The sequence below is a fragment of the Schistocerca cancellata genome, chromosome 6 (genome assembly GCF_023864275.1).
Source record: "Schistocerca cancellata isolate TAMUIC-IGC-003103 chromosome 6, iqSchCanc2.1, whole genome shotgun sequence".
Lineage (NCBI taxonomy): Eukaryota > Metazoa > Arthropoda > Insecta > Orthoptera > Acrididae > Schistocerca > Schistocerca cancellata.
The window spans coordinates 644430166-644456256 of record NC_064631.1 but is presented as its reverse complement, the minus strand read 5'-3'; the positions used below and the strand labels follow the sequence as shown (position 1 = coordinate 644456256).

The window sequence follows — 26091 nt, the reverse complement described above, 5'->3', positions numbered from 1 at the left end:
TGAATGTTGTGATGAAACCCGAGACAGTTCGCCTTCGGAGATTTCAATGCTTCGGCGCATGATCAGTGACGAACTTTTTGAAAGTTGCGCCACACCATCAGTTATTTAACTGTTGTCTGGAGATAAAGTTCACTCACTGCGTTTTGATGGGGAGCTATTGTAACCCGAAATAGTGCAAATATTTTTGCAAAATATAGAATTAACCAAATCGTGACAGCAATACAGGCAGTATCTTGTTAAACGTTACCCAGAAAATTCTTTAGTCAGAATCATTGTAAAATTTGTTGCATAACGAAGGAGAGTACTTCGGCATCTTTCAAGGTCTTCAATTGCAGAGTACAGCCTATGATGAGGTAAAGGGGGGGGGGTAGAGAAATAGAAATGATTCATGTGGTAATCATTACTTGGCAGACGTAACGGCAAGAGGGTTGCATGAAATCAAACCACCAGTCTGCTTTAATTGGTTTCCGAACGGTTAGAAATTTGCTGTTACGATGAGATAAAAAAAAAAAAAATAAGCGTTCCGAAGAAGCGATACCGATGGTAGGATTGAGAGGAAACAAACAAATCTTAAAAATTAGGTTGCAATTGCAGCGCTAAATCCAATAATGCAGATGTGTACGTAAGCAACATGCAGGTTACAAATTAACCATCAAAATCAAAGTTTGTATTGTAGCTCACGGTTTCAACCATCCAAACCACATGTTGTACAAACAAGGAATGGGCTAGTACCCAAGCAAGCCAATTTCTCGTGATTGTCATGACTTGATATGCAGCGTAAAGAGCACAAGAAATAATCGCGAGGGGTGAGACCTGTTGCCTCCTTTATTTCCGTGTCCAGAGGTAAATGTAGTCATGTATGCATGATAGGGTACCTTTAAATTTAATGTCAACCAGAGGTTTTGGTAGTTGTGCATTATATAAAAGTATTTTCGTGTAACGTAACCAGTAAGCAAGTTAGAATTAACTTGTCGTTCGCGATTGAGCTATAACTTGCCTCTCTCATTAAGGTATAAATACTCAGAAAGATCAGTGTGTTAGATAATTTTTATCCAGGGTATCTAGATGTGTGCAAACTGTCTTACCGAAGGAGCCAAGAAACATATTATTTTGCTTTACATGTTTTGTTCGAAGCCATCGATGTTTCATTCTGCCAGTCAGACTTGTATCAAAAGTTATTTCATGAATATATGTTAGAATTCACACACTAAAGATCACTGTACGCCTTAAAGTAATGGCGGGATTTGGTTGACTCAAGACTGCGTGACAATAAAAGAAATATGTAAGTAGATGATCGTGGCATTTTGTTTTCGGCTGCACATAATAGACTAATCTATGTAAACAGAATAGCTGTTGAGTTACAGAGTATTCTTAGTAGAAAGTATCTGTTGCGTAAATGGAATGGAATGCTGCAGACGTGTGGCGTCAGTGTCAAACGAGCAACGTATTAATTTCTTATGTGGTGTGCAAAAATGGAAAAGTACTTCATGTCTACTTTCGAAATTTTTATCGTGCTATACGCTGAAGTCGACAGTTTAACGGTTATGCATCTCCTGTCTGTACTTTATTGTCCCCACATTTGATGAGGTTTGAATAGTCCACGTCGTCTGATGATAAAACCAGCAACGACTTAAATGAATATTATAAAAGTGAGAGCTACTCATCAGTAATTCTCAGTTATAAGAGGTAAGTACTGATTCAGTATATATAAAAAAAACATTACTTTATTTCATTCTACTTGCTGCCGGCATTTGACGTGCCACCAAGTGAATAAGACAGTTCGTAGTTTTTAAATACTGAATTGCACATGTGCATAACATAAAGCTTATGTGGTTCTTAGTATTTTAACAGAGTTGCAGCTTTAAATAAGTAAAAGTGGAATTTAACCTCGTACGAGTTTTAAGAGGACTGATAGTAAGAAGACAGGAAAGAATTTGCATTTATAGAATGCCATAGCCGTTGCTGTCCACGAGTGAGAAAGACACTGAATCTCTCGATCCAGGGCTGCAACCGCCCGATCTGCTACACTACTGTGTAAGTTAACATAGTCCCAGACGCGGACTAGCATCTCACAGCAACACAAGCTTCTCTCCCTGAGACGACGTGACCCTACATCAAGGTTATTTTCTGCTTATTATCTAGAAGTGTAAACATTAGTGAGATGCATAAAAAACAGAGACAGAAGATACGCTGTCTAAATTATATTGCTTTTGCAACAGTTGACACAAAGAACGGTGTGCAATTCATTTTAACGCTTAACGCTTTTGTCTGCCCTCTGTATAAAACTACAGTTTTTCACTTGTCATGGTTATGAGGAGGTAGGATGTGGGAATAAAAATTTTCTATCGCGTACCGTATTCCAAAAGTAAGAGTTTCATTGTTCGAAAAGTAGATAATTTTGAAACCTTGGAAAAACAAATATTTCATCCAAGGATAAGTTTAGGAGGACATTTTCGACGTTTTCTTACGTATTCGTATTCTGCAGTGTGTCTAACTAGGGACCAACAATATTCTGCCGACATGTTGCAGTTGCATCGCCCTACAAACCTCATTTCCATTACTACAATGCCTCTGTGGAAACGTTCCTCTTGTTCATCACTAGTATCCGTGAAGTTCTGATGGAAAAAATCAAGATGGCAGTGAAGGAAATGTGGCTTTGGTGACATGACACTTTGTTCCCTGGAAACTTTTTATGTTACTCACAGCCTCTTTACAGCCATTTGTGATTTCCGTGAAAGTGCGTACTCGCTGACTTGAACGCATGTCATGCACCTTCATCAGCCGCACTTAACGAGTGGGTGAAACTTGTATCTTGCATAAGCTGTCGTATTTGGGGGCCAATAAATACACAGCCTCTCCCCTCTAATCTTTGCACCGCTGACATTGGGTAACTTTGTCTTCAGGTGTGCGAGAGTTGCCTCTTTTTTTCTGCCCAGCGCTTTTATAAATATCTCCATTAACATCATTTTAAAAGGCAGCCGTAGACGATATACATCTTCAGGGCTTGCTCATTTTACACAGGCGTTTGACTAGGCCACTCTTTACGTACCTGATGTCCTTTCTTGTTGCGACTGTTCCACTAGCACAGAAAGGAGCAGTACTTCGTGTACTCTGGTTGCATGCCAGTCCACAGCACTATTACTTTCAGGTCTACACACAGTTTCCAGTTACACATAACATAGTGTAAGAAAATGATCAAATCTCGCGTAGTTTCGTAAGTCCAGATCTTGTTAAGCGAGTATCCGACTGGAACTGAAGCATATTTATTACCATTATGGAGGAGGACTGCCTGTAAACTTGATTTCGAGGAGTCAATAGTGTGTCTCTACTTCTCATCTACATCCGCACCATACTCCGAAACCCCCAACAGTGTGTAGCGGAGAGTACTCTCTGCTACCACTGATTCCCCCCTTCCCTGTTCCACTCGCGAAAGGCGGTTGGGAAGAGACAGTCTCGGTAAGCCTGTGTGCTGTTTGAAGAGTCATCAGTCTTCTGGCTGGTTTGATGCGGTCCGCCACGAATTCCTCTCCTGCGCCAACGTCTTCATCTCAGAGTAGCGCTTGCAATCTACGTCCTCAATTATTCGGCGGATGTTGAAAGGAGTATACTGGGGCACACTTGTATGTGGCACCAGAATAAGATAAGAATATTGATAAATTAAAATGAAACTAGTATACTATAACGATGAATGTCTCTGATAGGCTTGATAATGCAGATCGCTGACAGTGCGCGATCGCAGAGCCAAAGATACTGCGCAGCTAGTGTTGGAGTCTGTGGGGGAAAGACGATGGAGTTGGCAGTTTTTGTGGTGTGCTGTGTGAAGCCACCAAGAGTTAGATTAATGTAAGTATGTCAATATTGTTGAACATGGAAGCAGACGTCTTCATGGAAATAAGGTAAACATGTTAAATAATTGTGGTTTCTGCTTTTGTCATCGCGTTAGTATAGATGAGTTGGCTGATAATTTGTAATTGTTGAGTAACTCCAGAATGTACGTAAACGGTTTTGAAAAAAAAGGCTCGTTAGATATTTCATTTTTGTAATGCTTTTAAGTGTAATTTGATGATTTGCATTTATGTTGGATCGATTAAGTTATATAATACTTGCTGTTTAAATCTCATAGTTTGTGAATCAGTTGTGAGTAATGTAACTTCAACTGTCAGATGTTTTTGAAAAGCCAACTTAACTTGCAATATAATTTTGCTAAAAAGAAGTGAGTGTTAGTAATTCACCATAATCAGTACCGCCTCCCAGTCCAGGTCATATATTTCTTAAAGAAGTTGGATTTTCTTAAATGTTCTCGTTTATCAGCCAAATTAATTTCATGTACATTTCAAGTATTATGGCTAGCATTGCCCACTGCTGAGCCTGTAGTTAGCATTTACATTTTTTTTATACGAGAGACCAGAATCTATCGCGTTCCACCTTTACTACTCTAGCGGTAAGACAATTTATTTGTTATGTGCATAGGAACCGAAGTTATCAGTTTTGAACAGGGCCAGAAGATTCAGTGCCTAAGGGGCTGAATGTATTGTGCAGTAATTGCATTTCTTTATTGGTATTGGGAGTTGTCCCAATCGATTCGTAAGTAAGCACACCACTTGCAGTTACAACACGCAACACGACAGGTGGAGTTCTGTACTCATTCCACAGATCAGACTTCATTCAGCGTAATCGTAAAGTTTATTATTTCACATTTTTATTCGCCGGCCGTTGTGGCCGAGCGGTTTTAGGCGCTTCAGTCTGGACGCTGCGGTCGCAGGTTCGAATCCTGCGTTGGGCATGGGTGTGTGTGATGTCCTTAGGTTAGTTAGGTTTAAGTAGTTCTAAGTTCTAGGGGACTGATGACCTCAGATGTTAAGTCTCATAGTGCTCAGAGCCATTTCACATTTTTATTAAAGAAAGTTACACTTAGAACGTTACAATGTATTCCAATCTCTGTCTTCCTCTAAAGTGCTTATCTCTACAGCTCTCTCTATTACCATGGAAGTTATTCCGTGATATCTTAACAGATGTCCTATCATCCTGCCCCTTCTACTTAACACTGGTTTCCATATATTCCTTTCTTCGCCGATTCTGCGGAGAACCTCCTTAGTGCTTACCTTATCAGTCCACCTAATTTCAACATTCTTTTGCAGCACCAAATTCAAGTGTTTCGATTCTCTTCTGTTCCAGTTTTCCCACAGACCGTGTTTCACTACCTGTGTACATTCTCAGAAATTCCTCTGTTTGATACTAGTAGAATTTCTTTTCCCATGAATGCCCGTTTTGCCAGTGCTAGTCTGCTTATGTTCTCCCTGCTCCGCCCATCACGGGTTACGATACTTCTGAGGTAGCAGAATTCCTTCACGACATCTACTTCGTGATCCCCAATTCTGATGTAAAGTTTCTCTCTGTTCTCATTTCTGACACTTCTCATTATTTTAGTTTTTCTTGGATTTACTCTCAATCCTTATTTTGTACCCATTAGACAGTTCATTCCATTCAGCAGATCATGTACAGGGCTATTACAAATGATTGAAGCGATTTCATAAATTCACTGTAGCTCCATTCATTGACATATGGTCACGACATACTACAGATACGTAGAAAAACTCATAAAGTTTCTGCCGTCAGAGCACTCGAGAGCGCAGTGAGACAAAATGGCGACAGGAACCGAGAAAGCGTATGTCGTGCTTGAAATGCACTCACATCGGTCAGTCATAACAGTGCAACGACACTTCAGGACGAAGTTCGACAAAGATCCACCAACTGCTAACTCCATTTGGCGATGGTATGCGCAGTTTAAAGCTTCTGAATGCCAATGTAAGGGGAAATCAACGGGTCGGCCTGCAGTGAGCGAAGAAATGGTTGAACGTGTGCGGGCAAGTTTCACGCGTAGCCCGCGGAAAATTGGCTCATGCCAGAACTGGAGACCGACAGCGCCGACTTCATCTTTCAACAGGATGGTGCTCCACCGCACTTCCATCATGATGTTCGGCATTTCTTAAACAGGAGATTGGAAAAGCGATGGATCGGTCGTGGTGGAGATCATGATCAGCAATTCATGTCATGGCCTCCACGCTCTCCCGACTTAACCGGATGCGATTTCTTTCTGTGGGGTTATGTGAAAGATTCAATGTTTAAACCTCCTCTACCAAGAAACGTGCCAGAACTGCGAGCTCGCATCAACGATGCTTTGGAACTCATTGATGGGGACATTATGCGCCGAGTGTGGGAGGAACTTGATTATCGGCTTGATGTCTGCCGAATCACTAAAGGGGCACATATCGAACATTTGTGAATGCCTAAAAAAACTTTTTGAGTTTTTGTATGTGTGTGCAAAGCACTGTGAAAATATCTCAAATAATAAAGTTATTGTAGAGCTGTGAAATCGCTTCAATCATTTGTAATAACCCTGTAATTCCTCATCTCTTTCACTGTGGACATCGATGTCATCAGCGAATCTTATCATTGATATCCTTTCACCCTGAATATTAACCCCACTGTTGAACCTTATTTCTGTTTCCACCATTGCTTCTTCGATGTGTAGATTGGACAATAGGGGCGAAAGACTACAGCCCTGTCTTATATCTTTTCCAGTCCGAGCACTTCGCCCTCCAGCTTTATTGTTCCCTCTTTATTCTTGTACGTATTGTATACCGCCCATTTTTCCCTCCAGCTTACCCTATTTGAGAATGACGAACATCTAGCACCATTTTACACTGTCGAACGCTTTTTCCAGGTCTATAGATTCTATGAACGTGTTTTTTTCTTTTGTTTTCGCGTGTTTCCGCAACGTCAGATCTGCCTCTCTGGTGCCATTACCTTTCCTAAAGCCAACCTGATAGTCATCTATCAGATCGTCAATTATCTTTTCCAGTGTTCTGTGTACTATTCTTGTCAGCGACTTGGAGACATGAGCTGTTGCCTGCTCTTGCTGTTTTTGGAATTGTGTGAATGATGTTTTTCCAAAAGTCTGATGGTATATCGCCAGTCTCGTAACACACCAAGCTTCTAGTCGTTTTGTTGCCATTCCGCCCCCCTCTCCCACCCCACCCCCCCTCCGCCACCAAAAGACTTCAGAAATTCCGATGGAATGGTATCCATCCTTCCGCCTTATTTGATCTCAAGTCTCCAAAGCTCTTCTAAATTCTGATTCTAATAATGGACCCACTATCTCTTTCCTGTCGGCTCCTGTTTCTTCTTATGTCCTCCCCCTCATAGAGGCCTTCAGTGTACTGTCTCCATCTATCCGCTCTCTCCTCTGCATTTAACAGTGGAATTCCCAGTGCACTCTTAATGTTAGTGCCCTTGCTTTTAGTTTCATCGAAGGTTGTTTTGACTTTCCTATATGCTGAGACGTCCTTCCGACAATCGTCTTTCTTTCTATTTCTTCGCTTTTTCATGTAGCGATTTCGCCTTAGCTTTCCTGCACTTCCTATTTATTTCATTCCTAAGTGACTTGTTCGTCAGTATTCCTGAATTTCCTGAACATTTTGTATTTCGCTCTTTCGTCGATCAACTGAAGTGTTTCTTCCTTTACCCATGGTTCCTTCCTTGTACGTATGTTTTTCTTTCCAACTTCTGTTATTGACCTTTCTAAAGCTGTCCATTGCCCCTTAACTGAACTGCCTATGATCTATTTTCATTATTGCATCATCTATAGCCTCAGAACTTCAAACCTGTCCCTTCATTCCTTAATACTTCGTGCCCCTCTTTTTTGCTCACTGATTCTTCCAGAATAGTCTCTTAAACTTCAGCCTACTCTTAATTATTACTAACTTCTGATCTGAGACAGTATCTGCGCCTGAGTACGTCTTACAACTCATTACCTGATTTAGAAATACCTGCCTGTCCATGATGTAATGTAACTGAATCTTCCAGTATCTCCGATCATTTTCCAGGTATACCTCCTCCTCCTCTTGTGATTCCTGACCAGCGTATTCGCTATCACTAGCTGAAATTTATTGCAGAACTTAATTAGTATTTCTCCTCTCTCGCTCCAACTACCAAACCCGTGTTCTTCTGTAACCCTTTCTTCTCCTCCTCCTCCTCCTCCTCCTCCTCCTCCTCCCTACAACCGGATAACAATCCCCCATGAGTATTAGATTTTTATCTCCCTTTACGTAATGAATTGCCCGTTCAACATCCTAATATACTTTCTCTATTTTTTCATCTTCTGCTTGTGATGTCGGCATGTGTATCTGAAGTCTTGTTGCCGGTGTTGGTTTCCTGCCGATTCTGACGAGAACAGCCCTAACACTGAACGGTTCGCTGTAACTCACTCTGCCCTACCTTCTTATTCATAACGAATCCCGCTTCAGTAACACCATTTTCTGCAGCTGTTGGTATTACCCTATACTCATCTGACCACAAATCCTTGTCTTCTTTCTATTTCACTTCACTGAAGCGTGCTACATCTACATTGAGCCTTTGCATTTCCATTTTTAGAATTTAGATCCGCCCTACCACGTTCAAACAAACTTCTGACGTTCTATGCCCAGACTCGTAGAACGTCATCCTTTCGTTAGTTATTAATTTTTTTCCTCATGGTCACCTCCCCGTTGGCGCCCCCCCCCCCCCCCCCGGAATAATCAGGACACTTTCGGGGTTCCCTGTATCATTCTGTAAAATCGGAACAATAGGGTGCTTCCCGCTGACCTAGAATCATGAAACTGGGAAAAAAGCAAGCTTTCACAGTACGAGTAAAGTAAAAAAAATGTGAAACTTGTCAGTTTGTTATTACATCACATAAAAAGTATTTTGCCGTTTGAACATTATTGCATACAAACATAAAATATAAGTTGTTATCACATCAGTAAGTAAATTAAGATATGTTTTATTAAATCTTCTTTCCGTAAATATATAAACTGAACTCCCCTGCTCGCTTCTTGTATTTCGGGGCTAGTCTGAGGAACAATTGTAGAGATTTTTATATTATCGTAGAATTCTCGGGAACGATATTGTCCCAGTATCTAGAAGTTGCATCACAAATATTGCGGATCTGGAAAGTGCTGAGTTTCTCGAGACCGCTGTCTGCGGAATCCATGTTGATTTTTGTACAGGTGATTTTCGTTCTCCAAAAACGTCATAATTCTTGAGCATAAAAAATTGTCGATAATTCTACAACAGATTGACATCAACGTCCTATGACCTTTCCTGAAAACGATTGACTTACGTTTTATTGCGGTTGCCAGGTGCCTTTCGTTGCTCCAGCGATTTACGATACACTTTCGCATAATGTGTGTATAATCTTACTGGTATCTCATCTGGTCCTGACTACTTTATACTGCTAACAGATCGTACTTTCTTTTCTGTCCCACGATCGGCTGTCTCAGTGTCTGCCTTTTCGGCGTTCATGCGGTGGTTGAAAGGAGCGACCGTCTTAAGCTCTCCCGCGGTGAAACAGTTTCGGAAGACCGAATTTAATATTTCGGGCCTCGTCCCTGTTATCTTGCATTTCGGTGCCAGTATGGTCACTGAGTGAATGGAGGATTTCGAACTTCTAACTGAATTTACGGAAAACCAAAATCTCATAAGGTTTGCACTCAGATCGGTTCACAGAGTTTTACTTCCAAAGTCATTGACCTATTTTCTTATTGCTTTCCTTACGCTCATTTTCGCTTCGTTCAGCTTTTGTTTGTTAGCTAGGTTTTGACTTCTCTTGAATCTGTGATGAAGCTGTCTTTGTGTATGTAGCAGTTCTCTATAATATGGCTATTGAGCCACTGTGGGTCATTCCCACCGCTAGGGACGTTGCTCGGAACATACTTGTCAAAGGCGTGTTGAACGATGCTTTTAAAGTTTCTTGCATTAGTACTCTACAGCTCCGTCCTGAGCACCGAACATTTGATCCTGGCTGCTTAGACTTAGACACATTGCAATCTGTGTCGTGTCGCACTTTCTAAGCAAAAATATTTTCCTGCCTTACGTAACATTCCTTGTGAAACCCGTAATCATAGTTACTATTACAGTCTTACGAACACTGATACCTTGATCTACGTTAACTGATTCTATTTCAGTTCAGGTCTGTTTGTTGCTAGATCATCTAAGACATTAACTTCACTAGTTGGTTCACTGATTATATCCTCGGCGAAATTTTCGGAATATATATTCAGAATAATGTCAAAGGAACCCCTGTTATGGTGGCATAACGCTCCCATTCTATACCTGTCATCCCCTGTTACGACGGCAGTATCAGGAAAATTACTAACGATATTCTGCAAGTTCTCTTTGAAGCGCTCTATCACTACGGCTTCTGCCCCAGGCGGTCTATTAAAGCATCCGATTACCGTATTTTACTGACCTTTGTGGGTTACCTTCAACCTCATTAATTCACATTCGCCGGCCTCTGTGGCCGAGCGGTTCTAGGCGCTTCAGTCCGGAACTGCGCTGCTGCTGCGGTCGCAGGGTCGAATACTGCCTCGGGCTTGGATATGTGTGATGTCCTTAGGTTAGTTAGGTTTAAGTAATTCTAAGTCTAGGGGACTGATGGCCTTAGATGTTAAGTCCCATAATGCTTAGAGCCATATGAACCATTTCGAATTCACATTCCTCGATAGGTACTATCGAATTATTTACTGCAATAAATACGCCGCCACCATTGGCGGCTAAGCTAGCCTTACGTTAAGTATTCCAGTCTGATCTTAGGATTTCATTGCTATTCACTTCCTGTTTCAATGAACTTTCTGTCCCTAATGCATTGTAACCTCCAATGAACGACACTAATTCTGGGATCTTTTCCTGCGTCTTCCTGCAGTTTACTAAATCATATAAATCTTTTCTGTAGTCGAGATGCGAGGACGAGCATTCTCTGACAGCATTGTGGCCGATGTAACTTTACCAGATTAAAGTTGCCCTCCAGACATCATCGGAGGAAGAGGAATAGCTTTCAGACTCACTCTTGCGGCTCCTACATGAAGTCACTTGAACATCCCTATCGAGAAAATTACATTTTTACAATCGCGAAACCAGTAGGTCTTATTGTGCATTTGTGAGATTGAAGTCCCTACAGAGATCGTTAAGTTCTCCCTGCGTAATACGGTGAGGTAATGGTTAATTGTGGTGCCAAATATTGGGAATCCGGACCAACACGTGATGTTCTGGTTGCCGCTGCTGTTCCGTTCCCACTGCTGTCGAATGGCGGCTCTATATGTTGTTCACCAATGGTCCAATCGCTTGGTGGCTTAGGAGGTGCAGAAACATCGTGAGGAACTGGTAGCGTGGCTGAGGACATGTTCTGATACTGAATAGCAAGTTTTGAGTTTGCAAAATACCATTTCACTCTGATTTGACTTGACTTAGTTCCTGTCCTTCCCTCTGGAACATCGCGCCGTGGCGAAATTCCTCCACCTGGTACGATTTCTAGCTAGTCCGTTTACTTCACTCCAGGTTTTCCCATCCTGTGAAGCTTCTCTCTCGGTCGTCCTTTTCCAGGTCTGTTTGGGACGACCACGTTTTCTAACTCCTTGAGGGTTCCAGTCCAGCCCCGAACTTTGCAGTCAAAATACAACTCGTGTGTCTTCTTAACTAGAGGAGTAACCTTATTCCTTGTCTTTTCACTGTGTATTCCCCACATATGTAACAGAACATATTGAGGTTATCAACACGTTGTCTAGGCATTATCTACAGAAGTTTCTGACTGGATGCAGTGCAGCATCTACGGGTAGCCCAAGCACTCGCTCTTCGAAATTGAATGAAAACTCACCAGTTGGCCTAACTGTGTGACTTCCGCTTATTATAGCTAACACTAGATAGACAAACATAGATATCGGAATACACAGACAGGAGGAAGTTGTTCTGTTACATGTGTACTGAAACTGATTTCAATTCTGTCCTTCCAGTGCAATTGTCTGGCGGGGACTTTTTTTCTCCTCCGCTGCGGGGCCTTTGTGTAGAAATCTTGCGCAGGTAGCACTTGTTTGTTAGGAGACGCTGTAGAGTGTATGAAGTGAAAGTATTTCAAGTGAAGTGGCGAAATACAAGTACTCTAATCGCTAAAGAGTATTCGTGTATGATTCATACTTGCGTACAGAATCAGAGCGAGCAGTAATGAGATCATTTCAAGAGGAATTGCCTGGTCTTCAAGTTCCTATCGGAGTGCAGTTCATTGACAGGTAAATAAATTTCTTGGGACAGGAAGTGTTCTTGACAGGAAACAAACAGTCACGTACAGAACTCACAGAAGAAACTCTGGACAACATTGGGCGTGTTCTGAAAAGGCCTCGACTAGAAAATTAGATCGACATGTTTGTCAGCAAATGGCTCTGTTCAGACGGCTAGAAAGTGCATTAACCATTAACCACGTGAATCTGCAAAAAAAATTGCGGTTTTCTGAATGGATTTCGAATATCATGCATGACGGAGAAATTGACCCTCACCTAACGTCCTTTTCGGACCAAAGTGGATAAATCACAAAATAACCGTTGTAAGATTTCTAAAGAGCGTAAAGTAATTCACGAGGCGTGTGGTGCGATATTAGCGATGAGAGAATGACAGATCCTATGCTGTTCCCGGAAACAGTTCATTGAGAGATGTGTAGAAAACATTTTGCGGCTTGTTTTTGACCAGTTAACTCAGAGGCAACGTGCTTTCGCGACCTTCCAGCAAGACACTGTGACGGCACATACAGCGGCCTTTTCACTATGGGAAATTCGTGACGTGACGTGTTTCAAGATAGAGTTGTCACAAACAACATTGACCTCCTCGTTTCACCGATTTAATCTCCCTGTGACGTTAAAAGAGAGAGTGTCCAAATCAGATGTACAAATCATATGTACACACTGTAGATGAACTTAAGACTAAAATTAGTCAGGAAATTGCTGCCATTGCTCAGAGGGGAGTGGAGAGTATAATGAGCAGTATCGTAAACAGGAGTCAGAAGTGCTTGAACAACGAAGAGAGTCCCAGCGTCTCCTTGCGTAATATTCGCAAGTAATTTACATTTTTCTTGAAAGTTTTTTATGTTTGTGTTAGAAACAACTGAGGCGAGAAACCGTACTTCAGACCCACCTTTAACTGCTGACCTCCTCCTGTGAGCCACGCGCCACGGGCACAGCAGCCGGCCTCGCCGACAGGTTGCACGCCGCGAAAGCGGTTGCGTTAGCAAGTGATTACCCTGTATATGTCCTAACAGAGGAGAAATTGATATCCATAAGAAACTGCACGTGATGGAGAAAAACTAAAATCGAATGGGAGTTCAGCATACGGAAATCAGTCATGATCGCCTGTTTTCATACAGAGGACAAGAAGTGCAAATATTAGTGATGCGCATTGTAATTTTCAAGCAAGGATAAAAAGAATAGAGTCAGAAGGTGCCAAGTATTATATTGGTTTTGCAACAGCTGACACAGATTCGATAGAACAAGTAGTTAGTAAGAGACTTCTTTCTTGGCTGAATTACGTTTCTCTATGATTCTTCCACTTACGTTAGCTTTTCCAACATCTGTTATAATTCTTATGTGGTCATTCCGCTTAGCGGTCGTACCGGACAATTACGCGTAGAATTTTACAGTAGTTACTGTTTCCAGTGAATATCCAGCAGTAGTGCCATCGAACAGTAATGGACCCCATTTTTCCGGGCGTTCGCGTTATTTGCCAGTGATTGCACTAGCTTTGGTCCTCTGCAGGCAGTCGTGCGCTTCTCAGGTCTTTCGGCGTTGCAACCGTCCTGTAGACAGCACCATCGTTCGTGAAGAGCCTCGACGGTACCCACCAGATTTTTCATATATATTGCAAACACTAACGGCCCTATAACGCTCTTTGGGGTACTACTGGAATTACTTCGACGTACGCCGATTCCTTCCCATAAAGAACGTGTTGATTCTGTTCGGAAGGAAGCCATTAAACCTGTGAAAGATCTCATCTCATAAAGTTCAGAACTTTATCGAAAGCCTTCGGAAAGTCGAGGAACACGTTGTGGACCTGAGTGCCGTCGACCACAACGCTATGACTGTCATAGACGAACAGAGCGGGACCCCACGATTTTAACATTTGTGGCGGTTCCTTGTACTACGATGGACGTATGCCGCAGCCTTTCCGTTTCATTTCTAAATCCTGTCCGCCCCGAAAGCTGAGTGGTCAGCGCGACGGACTGTCATGCCAAGGGGCCCGGGTTCGATTCCCAGCTGGGTCGGAGGTTTTCTCCGCTCAGGGACTGGGTGTTGTTGTCCTAATCATCATCATCATCATCATCATCATCTCATCCCCATCAACTCAAAAGACGTGCACCAGACGACCGGCCTACCCGACGGGAGGCCCTAGCCACACGACATTTCATTTCTAGATCCTGCCGTAGAAACATCACTTCCGACACGTTACATTTTGGCAACTTCAGAACGACACAACGGCAACTCGATTCCCGCGCAGAGGCGAGTTGGGCACGAAGGTCATGGAGGAGGAGCGATTAAGACTTCCCCCTGGAACGTTGGAAATGGAAGTGAAGTCCCATGGTTGTTGCCGCGCGGAATTAGCCGAGCGGTCTTAGGCGCTGCAGTCATGGACTGTGTGGCTGGTCACGGCGGAGGTTAGAGTCCTCCCTCGGGCATGGGTGTGTGTGTTTGTCCTTAGGATAATTTAGGGTAAGTAGTGGGTAAGCTTAGGGACTGATGACCTTAGCAGTTAAGTCCCATAAGATTTCACACACATTCCATGCTTCCTGACAGAACCTAGGGGAACTATGCGGAAGACCCGCACCGCCGTACGTGGCACGGTCCTAATGGAGGTGGTTCACCGTTGCCTTCCCCCGACGGTAATGGGGATGAATGATGGACACAACAACATAGATTCATCTCGGGGCAGGTGAATAATCCGTGACCCCGCTGGGAATCGAACCCGGGAACCCGTGCTCGGGAAGCGAGAATGCTACCGCGAGACCACGAATGGTGGACACGTGGAACGCTAGAATAGAAAAATAAATCGGCGTGCTTGCGCTGTGGCTGACGGGCACCTCTCGCATGAAGTGAAAGCTTTTTACCATTTGCGACGTCCCTCTCAGCAGGTAGAACTGCAAGCTCCCCAAATGTCTTGGTTTCGTGTAAGATTTTCTTTTATCTCTCCAGTGATTTTTCTGTTAATTTCTTTATCTGTCGCCGTGGTGAGTGAGAAACAGTTTTCACATGAAACAGATGTGTAAACAGTTCACCAAGCTGTACATGAGAACTGTGAACTTTAGAAATAGTAGAAATTTATTGGTATAACCGACGCTGTGAGGATGGGTGAGTGAGTCAGAGTAACACATTCGGGAAGACCGCTGCTCGCTGCAGGCAAGCGACCGTGTTCGAAATCGGGCACTTCACAGACTTTTAATGTGCAACAATGTTTGGAAACAGTTCGTACTCCGGTGCGTAGTGGAAAGTTAATTCTGGAAACTATGTACATTATTGACTCTTGTTGAAGAATTCATCCACAAGCGGAGAATAAGCATGCTGGAACAATTATCGTTTAAAAACTACTTATGTTTGTGTGAGACATTTTTTCGGATATTACATACCAGGAAGTATTGTTCACGACGCTATGAATGTCATTGACGAACAGAGCAAGGCCCTACCATTTTTACATTTATGGTTGTGCCTTGTAATACGTTGGAAGCGATGGTTATTCTCAAGATGATAAGACAGTGGGCTAGTCCTCAATGTCCACCTGTTCTGGTGCTTGTCGTAAGCATGAAATATGGAAACATTTTTTTTTATATTTGGGATGTGTCGAGCCTGTGTTCGTGATTAAGCTTTCAAGATCAAATTCCCGTCAATCCCTCCCTTGCTTCCTCCACGGCTACGTGTAGATAACGTCAGCGGAAGGCAGTTTTCATCAGCAATAAGTCTTGTATAGCTCTGCAGTATTAAAATCAGCCTTCATATTGACAATTGCATACACACACACTCTCTCTCTCTGTGTGTGTGTGTGTGTGTGTGTGTGTGTGTTCCAGTGTCTGCCAGTAATTAAGGCGAGCCCTTGGAGTTGGCGATGTGCCATTTCGTAAGGCGATGCGATGCGTCATGGATTTGGGGGGGGGGGGGGGGGGGGATTGCAGCGTGAGCCGAGCTGGGAACTGCTTGTCGCGGTGACCTTGTGTTGTTCTCAGCGGTGTGGCCACCAGGAGGAAAACGGATACCGACTCGGTTTTCCTCTGCAGTTCCAGTGCTTAGCGCTGCAACTCGAGATGAAGCGTAACTTCTGCTCTACCCACAGAACACATTATCTGGAGACTTGCATTAGAAAGAAAAAGTTTTAGCAGCGCGTTATTGTTATGCACGGCTGCATTTGACAGCCTGAATCTCCTTTTACACCATCGACTTTGTATCAAGTGACTATACGAGACAAGTGAGTCTACTGCAGCGCCCCTGGCGTTTTATTCCTGTAGTGAGTCGCGTCTCCCGAGTGGCCATTTTCGTTTGCGCGTCAGCGGCCAAAATTGTGTGTGTTGTGGGAGCTGTCTGCTATGCAGGCTGGCATCTGAACGGCTGAAGTTCGGTTATGAGGTACTACCCTTTTTACGAAAAGCTCGATATATGGTAACAAACGCGCAGTGTGCAACGTACTCGAAAGTTCAGAACTTCACGCCCAGCACAGCCTGTAGGTGACTGACGGCATAGACACAGTGACACTGTATCAGTGCGCAGACACGAGAGGTGCTCGCAGAGCAGAAAGCCGCTTGTGAAAAACGAGTTTAATTGTCAGGTCAGTGGCGTAGTTGGCTGGGGAATCCCACGGGATGGGTTCAGTCGCCCGTTGGAAGGGGTATACTTCTTTATCGCTTTGACCCTTTTCCTTGCGGGTATGTGAGAGTTGTGTCGTATGTGTATATGTGGAGTGCAGGTGAGTGTGATGGATGCGTGTTTTGTGTGTGTGTGTGTGTGTGTGTGTGTGTGTGTTTGTTTGTGTTGCATGGTGGTGATAGAAGGGAGAGGGTGAAATCCGGTGCCGGTACAGAGCATACTTCTTCCGAACAGTACCAAGGGGGCTGCTGAAGTTGAAAGTCCTACTGACGGACGAATTACCACAACAGTGTTACATGCCCTCACTGGGGAGAGGTTTGAAATTTAATCATGGACATTGACCCAAAGACTGGTGATCAGGAAATTTACACCGCCACCTCTACTCCCTGCGAGTGAAAATTTCAGCCACCACCTGTATTCCAGGAGGCACAGGCCACGGAGGCCGGTGTTGAGTCAACTATGCAGTCACAAGGAAGAGGGACTGTCTGCTTACGTGTTCTGTATGTTTCTTCTGGCTCAACTGAAGAAAGGCTGCCGCCGGGGTCGCTGAGCGGTTCTAGGCGCTCCAGTCTAACACCGCGCGACCGCTACGGTCGCAAGTTCGAATCCGGCCTCGGGCATGGGTGCGTGTGATGTCCTTAGGTTAGTTAGTTTTAAGTAGTTCTAAGTTCTAGGGGACTGATGACCTCAGAAGTTAAGTCCCATAGTGCTCAGAGCCATTTGAACCATTTTTGAAGAAGGGTAAATTCATCAAAATACTTTTATCATCCGAGGATTATGTCAAAATGATAGAGAATTTGTCATTTTAATACACTGAAAGTAAATCGCTCAGATTATACACAGGCATAGAATATACAGGTTGTCTCAGGAGGAATGGCCAGTGTTCAGGGATATGGCAGTGGGGTGCATTCTAAGCAAGAGAGTCAAGTAAAGTTCTTAAGTTCTGTGAGCACTTCTTCATCCTCGCTACTGTGAAACACTTGTCTTGTACTGAACAAGTGGCCACAGTTCGCGCGAAAAGTTGAATCAGATCTCTTCATAATTAGTGAGATGTTGATCTCGGGAGACTGACAAGACATTACTGTGATGCGTTATACATATTGGCACATGGTTTCCTTGTACAAAGTAGATTGTGATCGTGTTCCGTAATGTGACTTGGCCTTGTATTTGCCCCTTTTCCCTAAGCAATCCGTAATTTTGTAGTGCGCATTACTTAAGAAAGGCCAACGGCCTTGCCGCAGTGTAACCGGTTCCTGTTAGATCACCGAAGTTAAGCGCTGTCGGGCTAGGCTAGCACTTGGATGAGTGACCATCCGGTCTGCCGAGCGCTGTTGGCAAGCGGGATGCACTCAGCCCTTGTGAGGCAAACTGAGGAGCTGCTTGATTGAAAAGTAGCGGCTCCGGTCTCGGAAACTGACATACGGTCGAGAGAGCGGTGTGCTGGCCACATACCCCTCCATATCTGTATCCAGTGACGCCTATGGGCTGTGGATGACACGGCGGGCGGTCGGTACCGGTGGGACTTCATGGCCTGTTTGGAAAGAGTTTATTATTAGTTTATTACTTCAGAAATATGTTTTAGATGCATTTTTAAACAGACTTACTCTAGTAACGTTTTCCATCTCCTTGCGCAGTTTATAATACAATTCTATTCTGTGATAGACTGTGTTTTGAGTGTTTTGTTTGTTCTCCTTCGGTAAACGTGTAAGGCGCAGTCAAATGAAAACGAGACATATGGAATAAAGTAATCAAACTGCTTATTACTGTATTTTAAAAGTGGTCGCCGCAACATTGATACATTTATCCTAGTGCTAACAAGACGGCCAGTGGCTTCATTGCCTCTGCAAACGCGCTTGTGGCCAGACGTGTGCCTTTTCGTCATAAGCACGTCGACGGCTGCGAGTGCCTTTCCTCGGGCCTCGTCCCACCAGCCCTGCAGCGTAGTCGAGACAACCTTGGCAACATGTGGGCAGCCCGTCCCGCATCCTCCGTACAGTCCCTCTCTTTTCCCCGTGCGATTTCCATACATTTGGAGCCCTGAAGAAAGATTTTCTTCGAACGAACAGATGCACGCCTGGCTACAATCACGATTCCTCAGCCAACTGGAAACGTTCTTCCATGAAGGTATCACCTCTTGTCTCACAGTTGGTGAATGTATTAACAATTATGGCGATTATTTTTAAAGTGCTAAGCAACTTACTGTTTTCCATCTGTCTCGCTTTCATTTAACTGCCCTTTATAAATGCAGTATAAGTCTTGTCGCATGGTTATGATTGGGACTCCAGTATTATAGAAAAGGTTAGTAATGTTTTTCTCCAGATTTGCACAGCAGATTAGTAGGAGTTTTCAACTGATGCATTTTTTAAATAAATCTTTACAATGAGCGTGACTAATAGTTCTGTGTCATTTCCGTGTTGTTTGCAAATTGTGTCCATGTTTTGTACCTTTGATCCCCAGAGCTAAGAATTGAGCGTGTGTAAGAATAGTCATTCACAAGGCATTGGCCTTTACAGATTTATAATGAAACGTTTCCTTAGAAAAATTATGAATTACTGTGCTGGTAAACTTCTACGTTATTTGATACAAAGACAGCTGAGTAAAACAACGTACTCAGACAGTTTTCTCTTTACTTTTCTGATCGTCAGTAAACTGACACACAATATTTTTAGCGCAACGCAATCTGACTTTCAATAATTCCTACAAAAGAATGGTCCTGACTAACAATGTCCTATACCTTTCAAGAATCACCCCACAAAATTCTTCGTTAGTCGAATTACTGCAATACAGCGAGCGCCAATACTGCCAGCTAAATAAAAGATTCCAACTACTGAAGTCACGAACTACTGATAGGCATACTTAGCAGATGGAAGATTTTGATAGAGAACAAAAATGTATTTACCTTAATAGCGTTAAAAAGTCATTATATGCGTTCTGAAGTCATTATATATAATTTTGTGACATCCAATTAAACAAATTTCCTTTTGCTGACGGACACACGACCCGATCGTCCGCTCAAAACACAGTCAGTGATTTTCATACAGAGCGCTACGTGGCGTTAACAACATAAAAACCTAAATAGCCTACTTACAATAATAGATCCTAAGAGTGTAACATGCTCATGACATCCTTTTTACAAATATCAGGTAATCTTAATAGGCAATCAACATGCATCCGTCAGCAGTGGTTTGTGATAGAGATGGGACAGTCTCATCTTTACTTGTAAAGTCCATTCAACAACCAAGATCGCATTTAATAGCTTTTACAAGTAAAGCAGATCGACCTTCATTACTCTCAAAATGAGAAAATTCAGTCTCGTCTTTACGTCTGTGTGTGAAGGGAGTGTGTGTGCGTTATCAGTGCAGTAATAAGCTGAACTTGCTAATGAGGCGCAAGAAATAGTCTTGGGGACGTCTCGTATTCCCTTCCCGGACATAGACGAGAAACCTCATGGATTCGTTAACAAACTTACTCAACTACATGAGAAATATGCTCCCTCGGAGACCGTAAAATTAAGACGGAAACCCACACCTTGGCTAACCGATGAAGTAAAACAACTCGTGAAACTCACGCAGACACTGCAAATCGGATATACAAACAACACCTCGCGCCCGAGAATCACATTGCTTACAAGCAAAAGCGGAACAGTCAGTCTGGCTGTGAGAAATGCAAAACTCAGGCATGCCCATTCATTAACAGACAATAGGAATAGACTATTTGGCCCATGGACAAACTTTCGTGGTCTTGGTATAGGCAAAGCGAAAGATGCAGCTGATCCAATACTCTCACGCGAAGAACTGAACCGGTATTTCACATTACCTGCAACCACAGTAGAACCGCAAACGAAACACTCATTGATTATTTCATGCGGGTAAACGACTGTAGCCACGAATAAGTCTTTCTAAGGGCCGGCCGCGGTGGTCTAGCGGTTCTAGGCGCTCAGTCCGGAACCGCGCGACTGCTACGGTCGCAGGTTCGAATCCTGCCTCGGGCATGGATGAGTGTGATGTCCTTATGTTAGTTAGGTTTAAGTAGTTCTAAGTTCTAGGGGACTGATGACCTCAGATGTTAAGTCCCATAGTGCTCAGAGCCATTTGAACCATTTCTTTCTAAGGCATGTTACCCGCAGTACGATCAAAAAAAGCCATTACTCGTACCAGATCAGCGTGTACTGGTCGCCATGCCATCACAGTCCGAACGGTGCCGCTTATTATTGACCACTGCTGCCCACTATCACAGATACCTTCAACCGCTCATTGACCACAAGTGTTTTTCCCGAGGCCTGGAAACAAGAATAGTTAAGCCATTACCCAAAAAGGACGTTTCCACAGCACCCTCTGACTACCGACCTATTTGAATTCTTCCTGCACTTTCCAAGACCTTGGCGGCCGGGGTGGCCGAGCGGTTCTAGGCGCTACAGTCTGGAACCGCGTGACCGCTACGGTCGCAGGTTCGAATCTTGCCTCGGGCATGGATGTGTGTGATGTCCTTAGGTTAGTTAGGTTTAAGTAGTTCTAAGTTCTAGAGGTCTGATGACCTCAGAAGTTAAGTCCGATAGTGCTCAGAGCCATTTGAGCCATTTTTCCAAGACCTTAGAATACGTAGTCCACAACCAGCTAACAAAGTACATAACTAGAAGCAACCTACTAGAATGAAAATTAATAGTGGTACCATAAGCATCGCAGCAGAACGCGTGCCGTAAAAAAGGTAACAGATGATCTGAAGCTGGCCATGGATGCACTATAGGCAACTATCACTTCTTCTTAGACATCAGCAAAGTATTTGCCACTGTCGGCTTCGACATTTTACTTACCAAATTTAGCAGTTTTAAGTTTTTCGCCAAGTGCAGTACGGTGGTTTCGCTCATAGCCGACGCCTCGCCAGAAGTGCGTTATGTTTGGTGCTGTACTGTCACAATCGAGGCAGGTAGTATCAGGCGTCCCACTGTGTTCGGTATTAGGTCCTATACTCCTTTCGTTGATCGTAAGTTATGTGTCATCAGTTTCGTCCTACTGCAGATACCTCCCTCATCTACGCTGATGACCTTCCGTTGTATCTTAGTGCGAAACAAATTAACCTGAAGACAGCTATCGAGAATCTAAATATCGGCCGGTGTGCGCTATCAGAATGAGCGTTTAGGGTTAAAGCTCAACTTATCTAAGACCCAAGCGATATTGGGTGGTCGTTCTAGGCTCTTTATCCCGAAATATCTGGAATCCATGCTATATTTAACCCCTAAATGGGACAAAAATCAACTTCCCTCCTTCAGGATATAGTGGAGTAATATTAGATGAAAATGTAAATTGGGCTGAACAGGTAACTTCAATGTGCAAGAGGACATCAGCATCTCTCCGTGTCCTACAGATATATAGAAAACTATTCCGTACTGACCTGAAAAAGAAATTGGGTAAAAACTTATACTTCTAGTTGCTGAATACAGTGATGCTATCGTGCAAGGCCTGTCTCGGGAAAGCTCACAGTTCCTGGCTGCAACTGGTTGTGAATGCCTGTGGTCTATACATCTATGATGATCTACTCTTTGATCATATTTCACCATCATATGCATGGATATCCTGGCCGCGTGCAGACAAGTGCAAGATTTCTGTAAGTTACGTCTTCAAATCAAATGTGTGTGAAATCTTATGGGACTTAACTGCTAAGTTCATCAGTCCCTAAGCTTACACACTACTTAACCTGTATTATCCTAAGCACAAACACACACATCCATGCCTGAGGGAGGACTCGAATCTCCGCCGGGACCAGCCGCACAGTCCATGACTGCAGCGCCTTTGACCTCTCGGCTAATCCCGCGCGGCGTTATGTCTTCCTTACTGTCTTATCAGCGTACATTGTCCCCCATATCTTTCCTCTACCTTAACGATCTTGTGTGAACGACATGGCATCAGAGCAAAATCCTTTCTGTCCCATTCCATCGTTGAGCCACTTTCTCGGAAGACCTTGTCAGAAGCAGGAACCCGACTGGAATAACCTCCCGCATTATATTAGAGAACTGAATAACATATGGAGCTGCAAACGACGGTTCATGAAATATTTAGTAAAGAACCGTAACGATTACCAGTACCCCTGTACGCACTCGTCACCGTGGTACATCCTTCTTTGCAGCCGGATCTTCCTCATTTCCCAGTATTCTTAGGTGGTGCTGGCTGTCTCCTTAAATTTCCTTTCCCAGAATTCGCTATATCAGAAAACATCCATTTTGTACACCCATAAATTCTTCTAATATCTGCCACTATCATTATTAATTTTATTACCACCGTTATCATTGAGTCGAACCAGTGGCAGCAAAAGTACAAATACTGGCGCATTAGGTTTATTCGTTCATAGACAGTATTTTTTACTAACATTGTCACTATAGTGACTCAGATCCTTTTCATATAATTTGTCATATTAAAATTGTTTCTTCTTAGGTAACTACGATGTTTGTTTCATAGGTAACTATGATGTTTGTTTCTGAAGTAACTATGATGTTAAAAAAGCACTTTACGGGTGAAAGCCTGGTCCGATGTAAGGGGGGCTTGATGACCCTATTCAGTTCTCGTAAAATAAATAAGAATAATGTAGACAGGGACCAAGCCCCGCAACTTCGTGGACGTGAACTCTAAGTCAGAAGGGTGACTTTCGCCGCCTTTAGTGTAACGCGACCCTGAGCGCTCGTCACTATCCGCCACGTCTGTCTCTCCTACCGATAGAGGCTCCTCCTCAGAAACTGCACTGCTGTAACTTAGGGCAGCGGCGAGGAGCGAAAACTCCGTGTGACTGACGTCCGCAGACTGCATCGGTAAATAATCTGAGGAGGTAGTTTCGGAAGAGGGAGGGGTATTGCTTCGGTGTATCACAGTTTCTAGTCGCCCACGCGATTCCGCGGCGTTTTGTGGAATGAGGGCGCCCGCCCAAGACTGTCGCTCCTGTGGTTGGGTGTGTGAAAGATCGGCGGCACTCGTGTTGTAGAAGACAAGTAATCCCACCTCCCTCTTATAAAGGCCTATTTCACAGTGCGTTGGGTAAAAACGATCCAAATTCTGCCGGGAAGGTTCTAATAAGCGCACACTCCACTGCACCGTGGGAATTTATTCCGAATTCCTGAATATACTCTAGGTGATAGGATTGACACCGACCGTCCGCGAACGACGCCGAGCGTCAGCGTCAAGGATACCCCACAGAACGTCTTGTTGACGAGACGCTGGCGCTGTCTGCTGACTCTTAATATTCTCGTCGCGCTTGCTCTTGTTATTTGAATGGGTTTTAATCTTGTTTTGTCTTCTTTATCTCTGTATTATTCCTAGACTACTTTTTGTGATGCGTTGCGAGTATTACATAAGCACTCCGTCTTCAGGCCACAAGTGGCCCATCGGGACCACCCGACCGCCGTGTCATCCTCAGATGAGGATGCGGACAGGAGGGGCGTGTGGTCTCCCGGTCGTTTAGATGGTTTTCTTTGACCAGAGCCGCTACTATTCGGTCGAGTAGCCCCACAGTTGGCATCACGAGGCTGAGTGCACTCCGAAAAACGACAACAGCGCATGGCGACCCAGATGGCCACCCATCCAAGTGCCGACCACGCCCGACAACGCTTAACTTCGGTGATCTGACGGGAACCGGTTTATGCACTGCGGCAAGGCCGTTGCCGAGTATTACATAAGTACTCTCGTTATTATTCCTACGAGTATTGTCCAACAAGAGACGGACACTGTCTGAAAGCGAAACATTTTCTCGATTTTGCAATACTTCTACAAATGAAATCCTCACACAGTGCTTGAATAAGAACATAAATGAACGTCCTTTACAGCTTTTAAATATGAAAGCTGCTTCAGTGGTGAATCTGGCAGCTCCATTGAGGGGGATAAATTCAGCTGTTCGACGTTAAAAAGAAAACAAGACTGGAAAGATATTGCTAATTAGCGGTATAAAAAGAAAGAGAAAAGGATAAAGCCGTTGGCAGCCCGAAGGTTGGGTTCACCCCAAGATTTCTTTTCTGTGTGTAGTCCTTTCGGAAGTGGTATGGATATTTCTTCCTTCGGCCGTTGAACTAACTTGACCATCCACTTAGGGGACCTACAGCGTAACTTTCATTACAAATTAAGGTCCAAGTCAGCATTTTTCACATCAAACAGCATAGCCAGGAGTGAAAATAGTGATAATACACACAATTTTCTCCAGACCTTTGCGTCCGTAGACTGGCACTTTACCGCTACACCACCGAGCATATACTGCTTTCTAAAGAGTTTTATTCTCTTTGTGTGCGTTTGTATTTTCACGAGCAAATAAATGGGCATTGTATTTGAAAGTTTTATACTTTCCCCATTGTTTCAGTACCCAGCAATGTATAAAATGTACCGTACACCTTAGTCAAGAGTATACATTATGAAATTTGCTGTAACTTCCACTATAATTACTAGTTGTGAGACTACATTCAAACATTTTATCGCGGCAAACCGCATTTCATAGCCTCACTTTCGCCGTTGAGTGCTGGGAATTATGACATGGCGTGGTGTTGATGTTGTGTCTAGTGTGAACATGTCCCCATTAGCGATCTGTGAAATGACGTGACATGACGTCCATTGTGAACCTACCATTGTTCTCTTGTTCGAAATTGTTCCACCAAGCACAGCACTTTCCGGCTACTATACGCACATTTTGAAGCATGTGTAACCAAGCAGTCAGTTAAGATTCTCAACGAACGTCGTTCTCAAATCTCAAATTGTGGCTCATACTCCATGTAGCAGCCGTTTGTCAAGAAAGGAAAGGAAAGCTTGTTATAATACACTGTATTCGTGCGAGATTCCAAAGGCTTCCTCCCGAATAACTCTTAAAAACTGCGAGACATTCCCCGGTTATCCAGCTCCATTTTTAAGCCGTTCTTCAAAATCCGGAGATGACAATTTTTTGACGTTCTCTCCAGGAGTTAACAGTTCGACGATATTTTCTTAACGCGAATATAGCAAAGTGCGTAGAGCAGCCAATTTATTAGCGTATTAAAGCTATAAAGATTACAATTTTGCCGAAATCTTAAACCGAAACACTGGTTTTATAGAAATACAAAGAATACATTGCTGAGCCGGCCGGTGTGGCCGAGCGGTTCTCGGCGCTTCAGTCTGGAACCGCGCGACCGCTACGGTCGCAGGGTCGAATCCTGCCTCGGGCATGGATGTGTGTGATGTCCTTAGGTTAGTTAGGTTTAAGTAGTTCTAAGTTCTAGGGGACTGATGACCTCAGATGTTAAGTGCCATAGTGCTCAGAGCCATTTGAACCATTTGAATACATTGCTGAAATTAAGACAGTAACCGGGAACTGTTGTTATTTACTCCTATTTGTATGCCTGTCAGATCATCAGTCAAAGTGGTCGAAATGTAGAGACTCCAAGAATACATTTACCGCG

The 26091-nt window shown here is 43.6% G+C and overlaps 1 protein-coding gene and 1 pseudogene across 2 annotated transcripts in view; one reads left to right on the top strand and one right to left on the bottom strand.

Annotated features, from left to right (window-relative positions):
* Nucleotides 1–26091, top strand: part of LOC126190666 (CD109 antigen) — an 818148-nt gene that overhangs the window by 460 nt on the left and 791597 nt on the right. The window lies entirely within an intron of this gene.
* LOC126089749 (5S ribosomal RNA) lies at nucleotides 24224–24341 on the bottom strand (annotated as a pseudogene).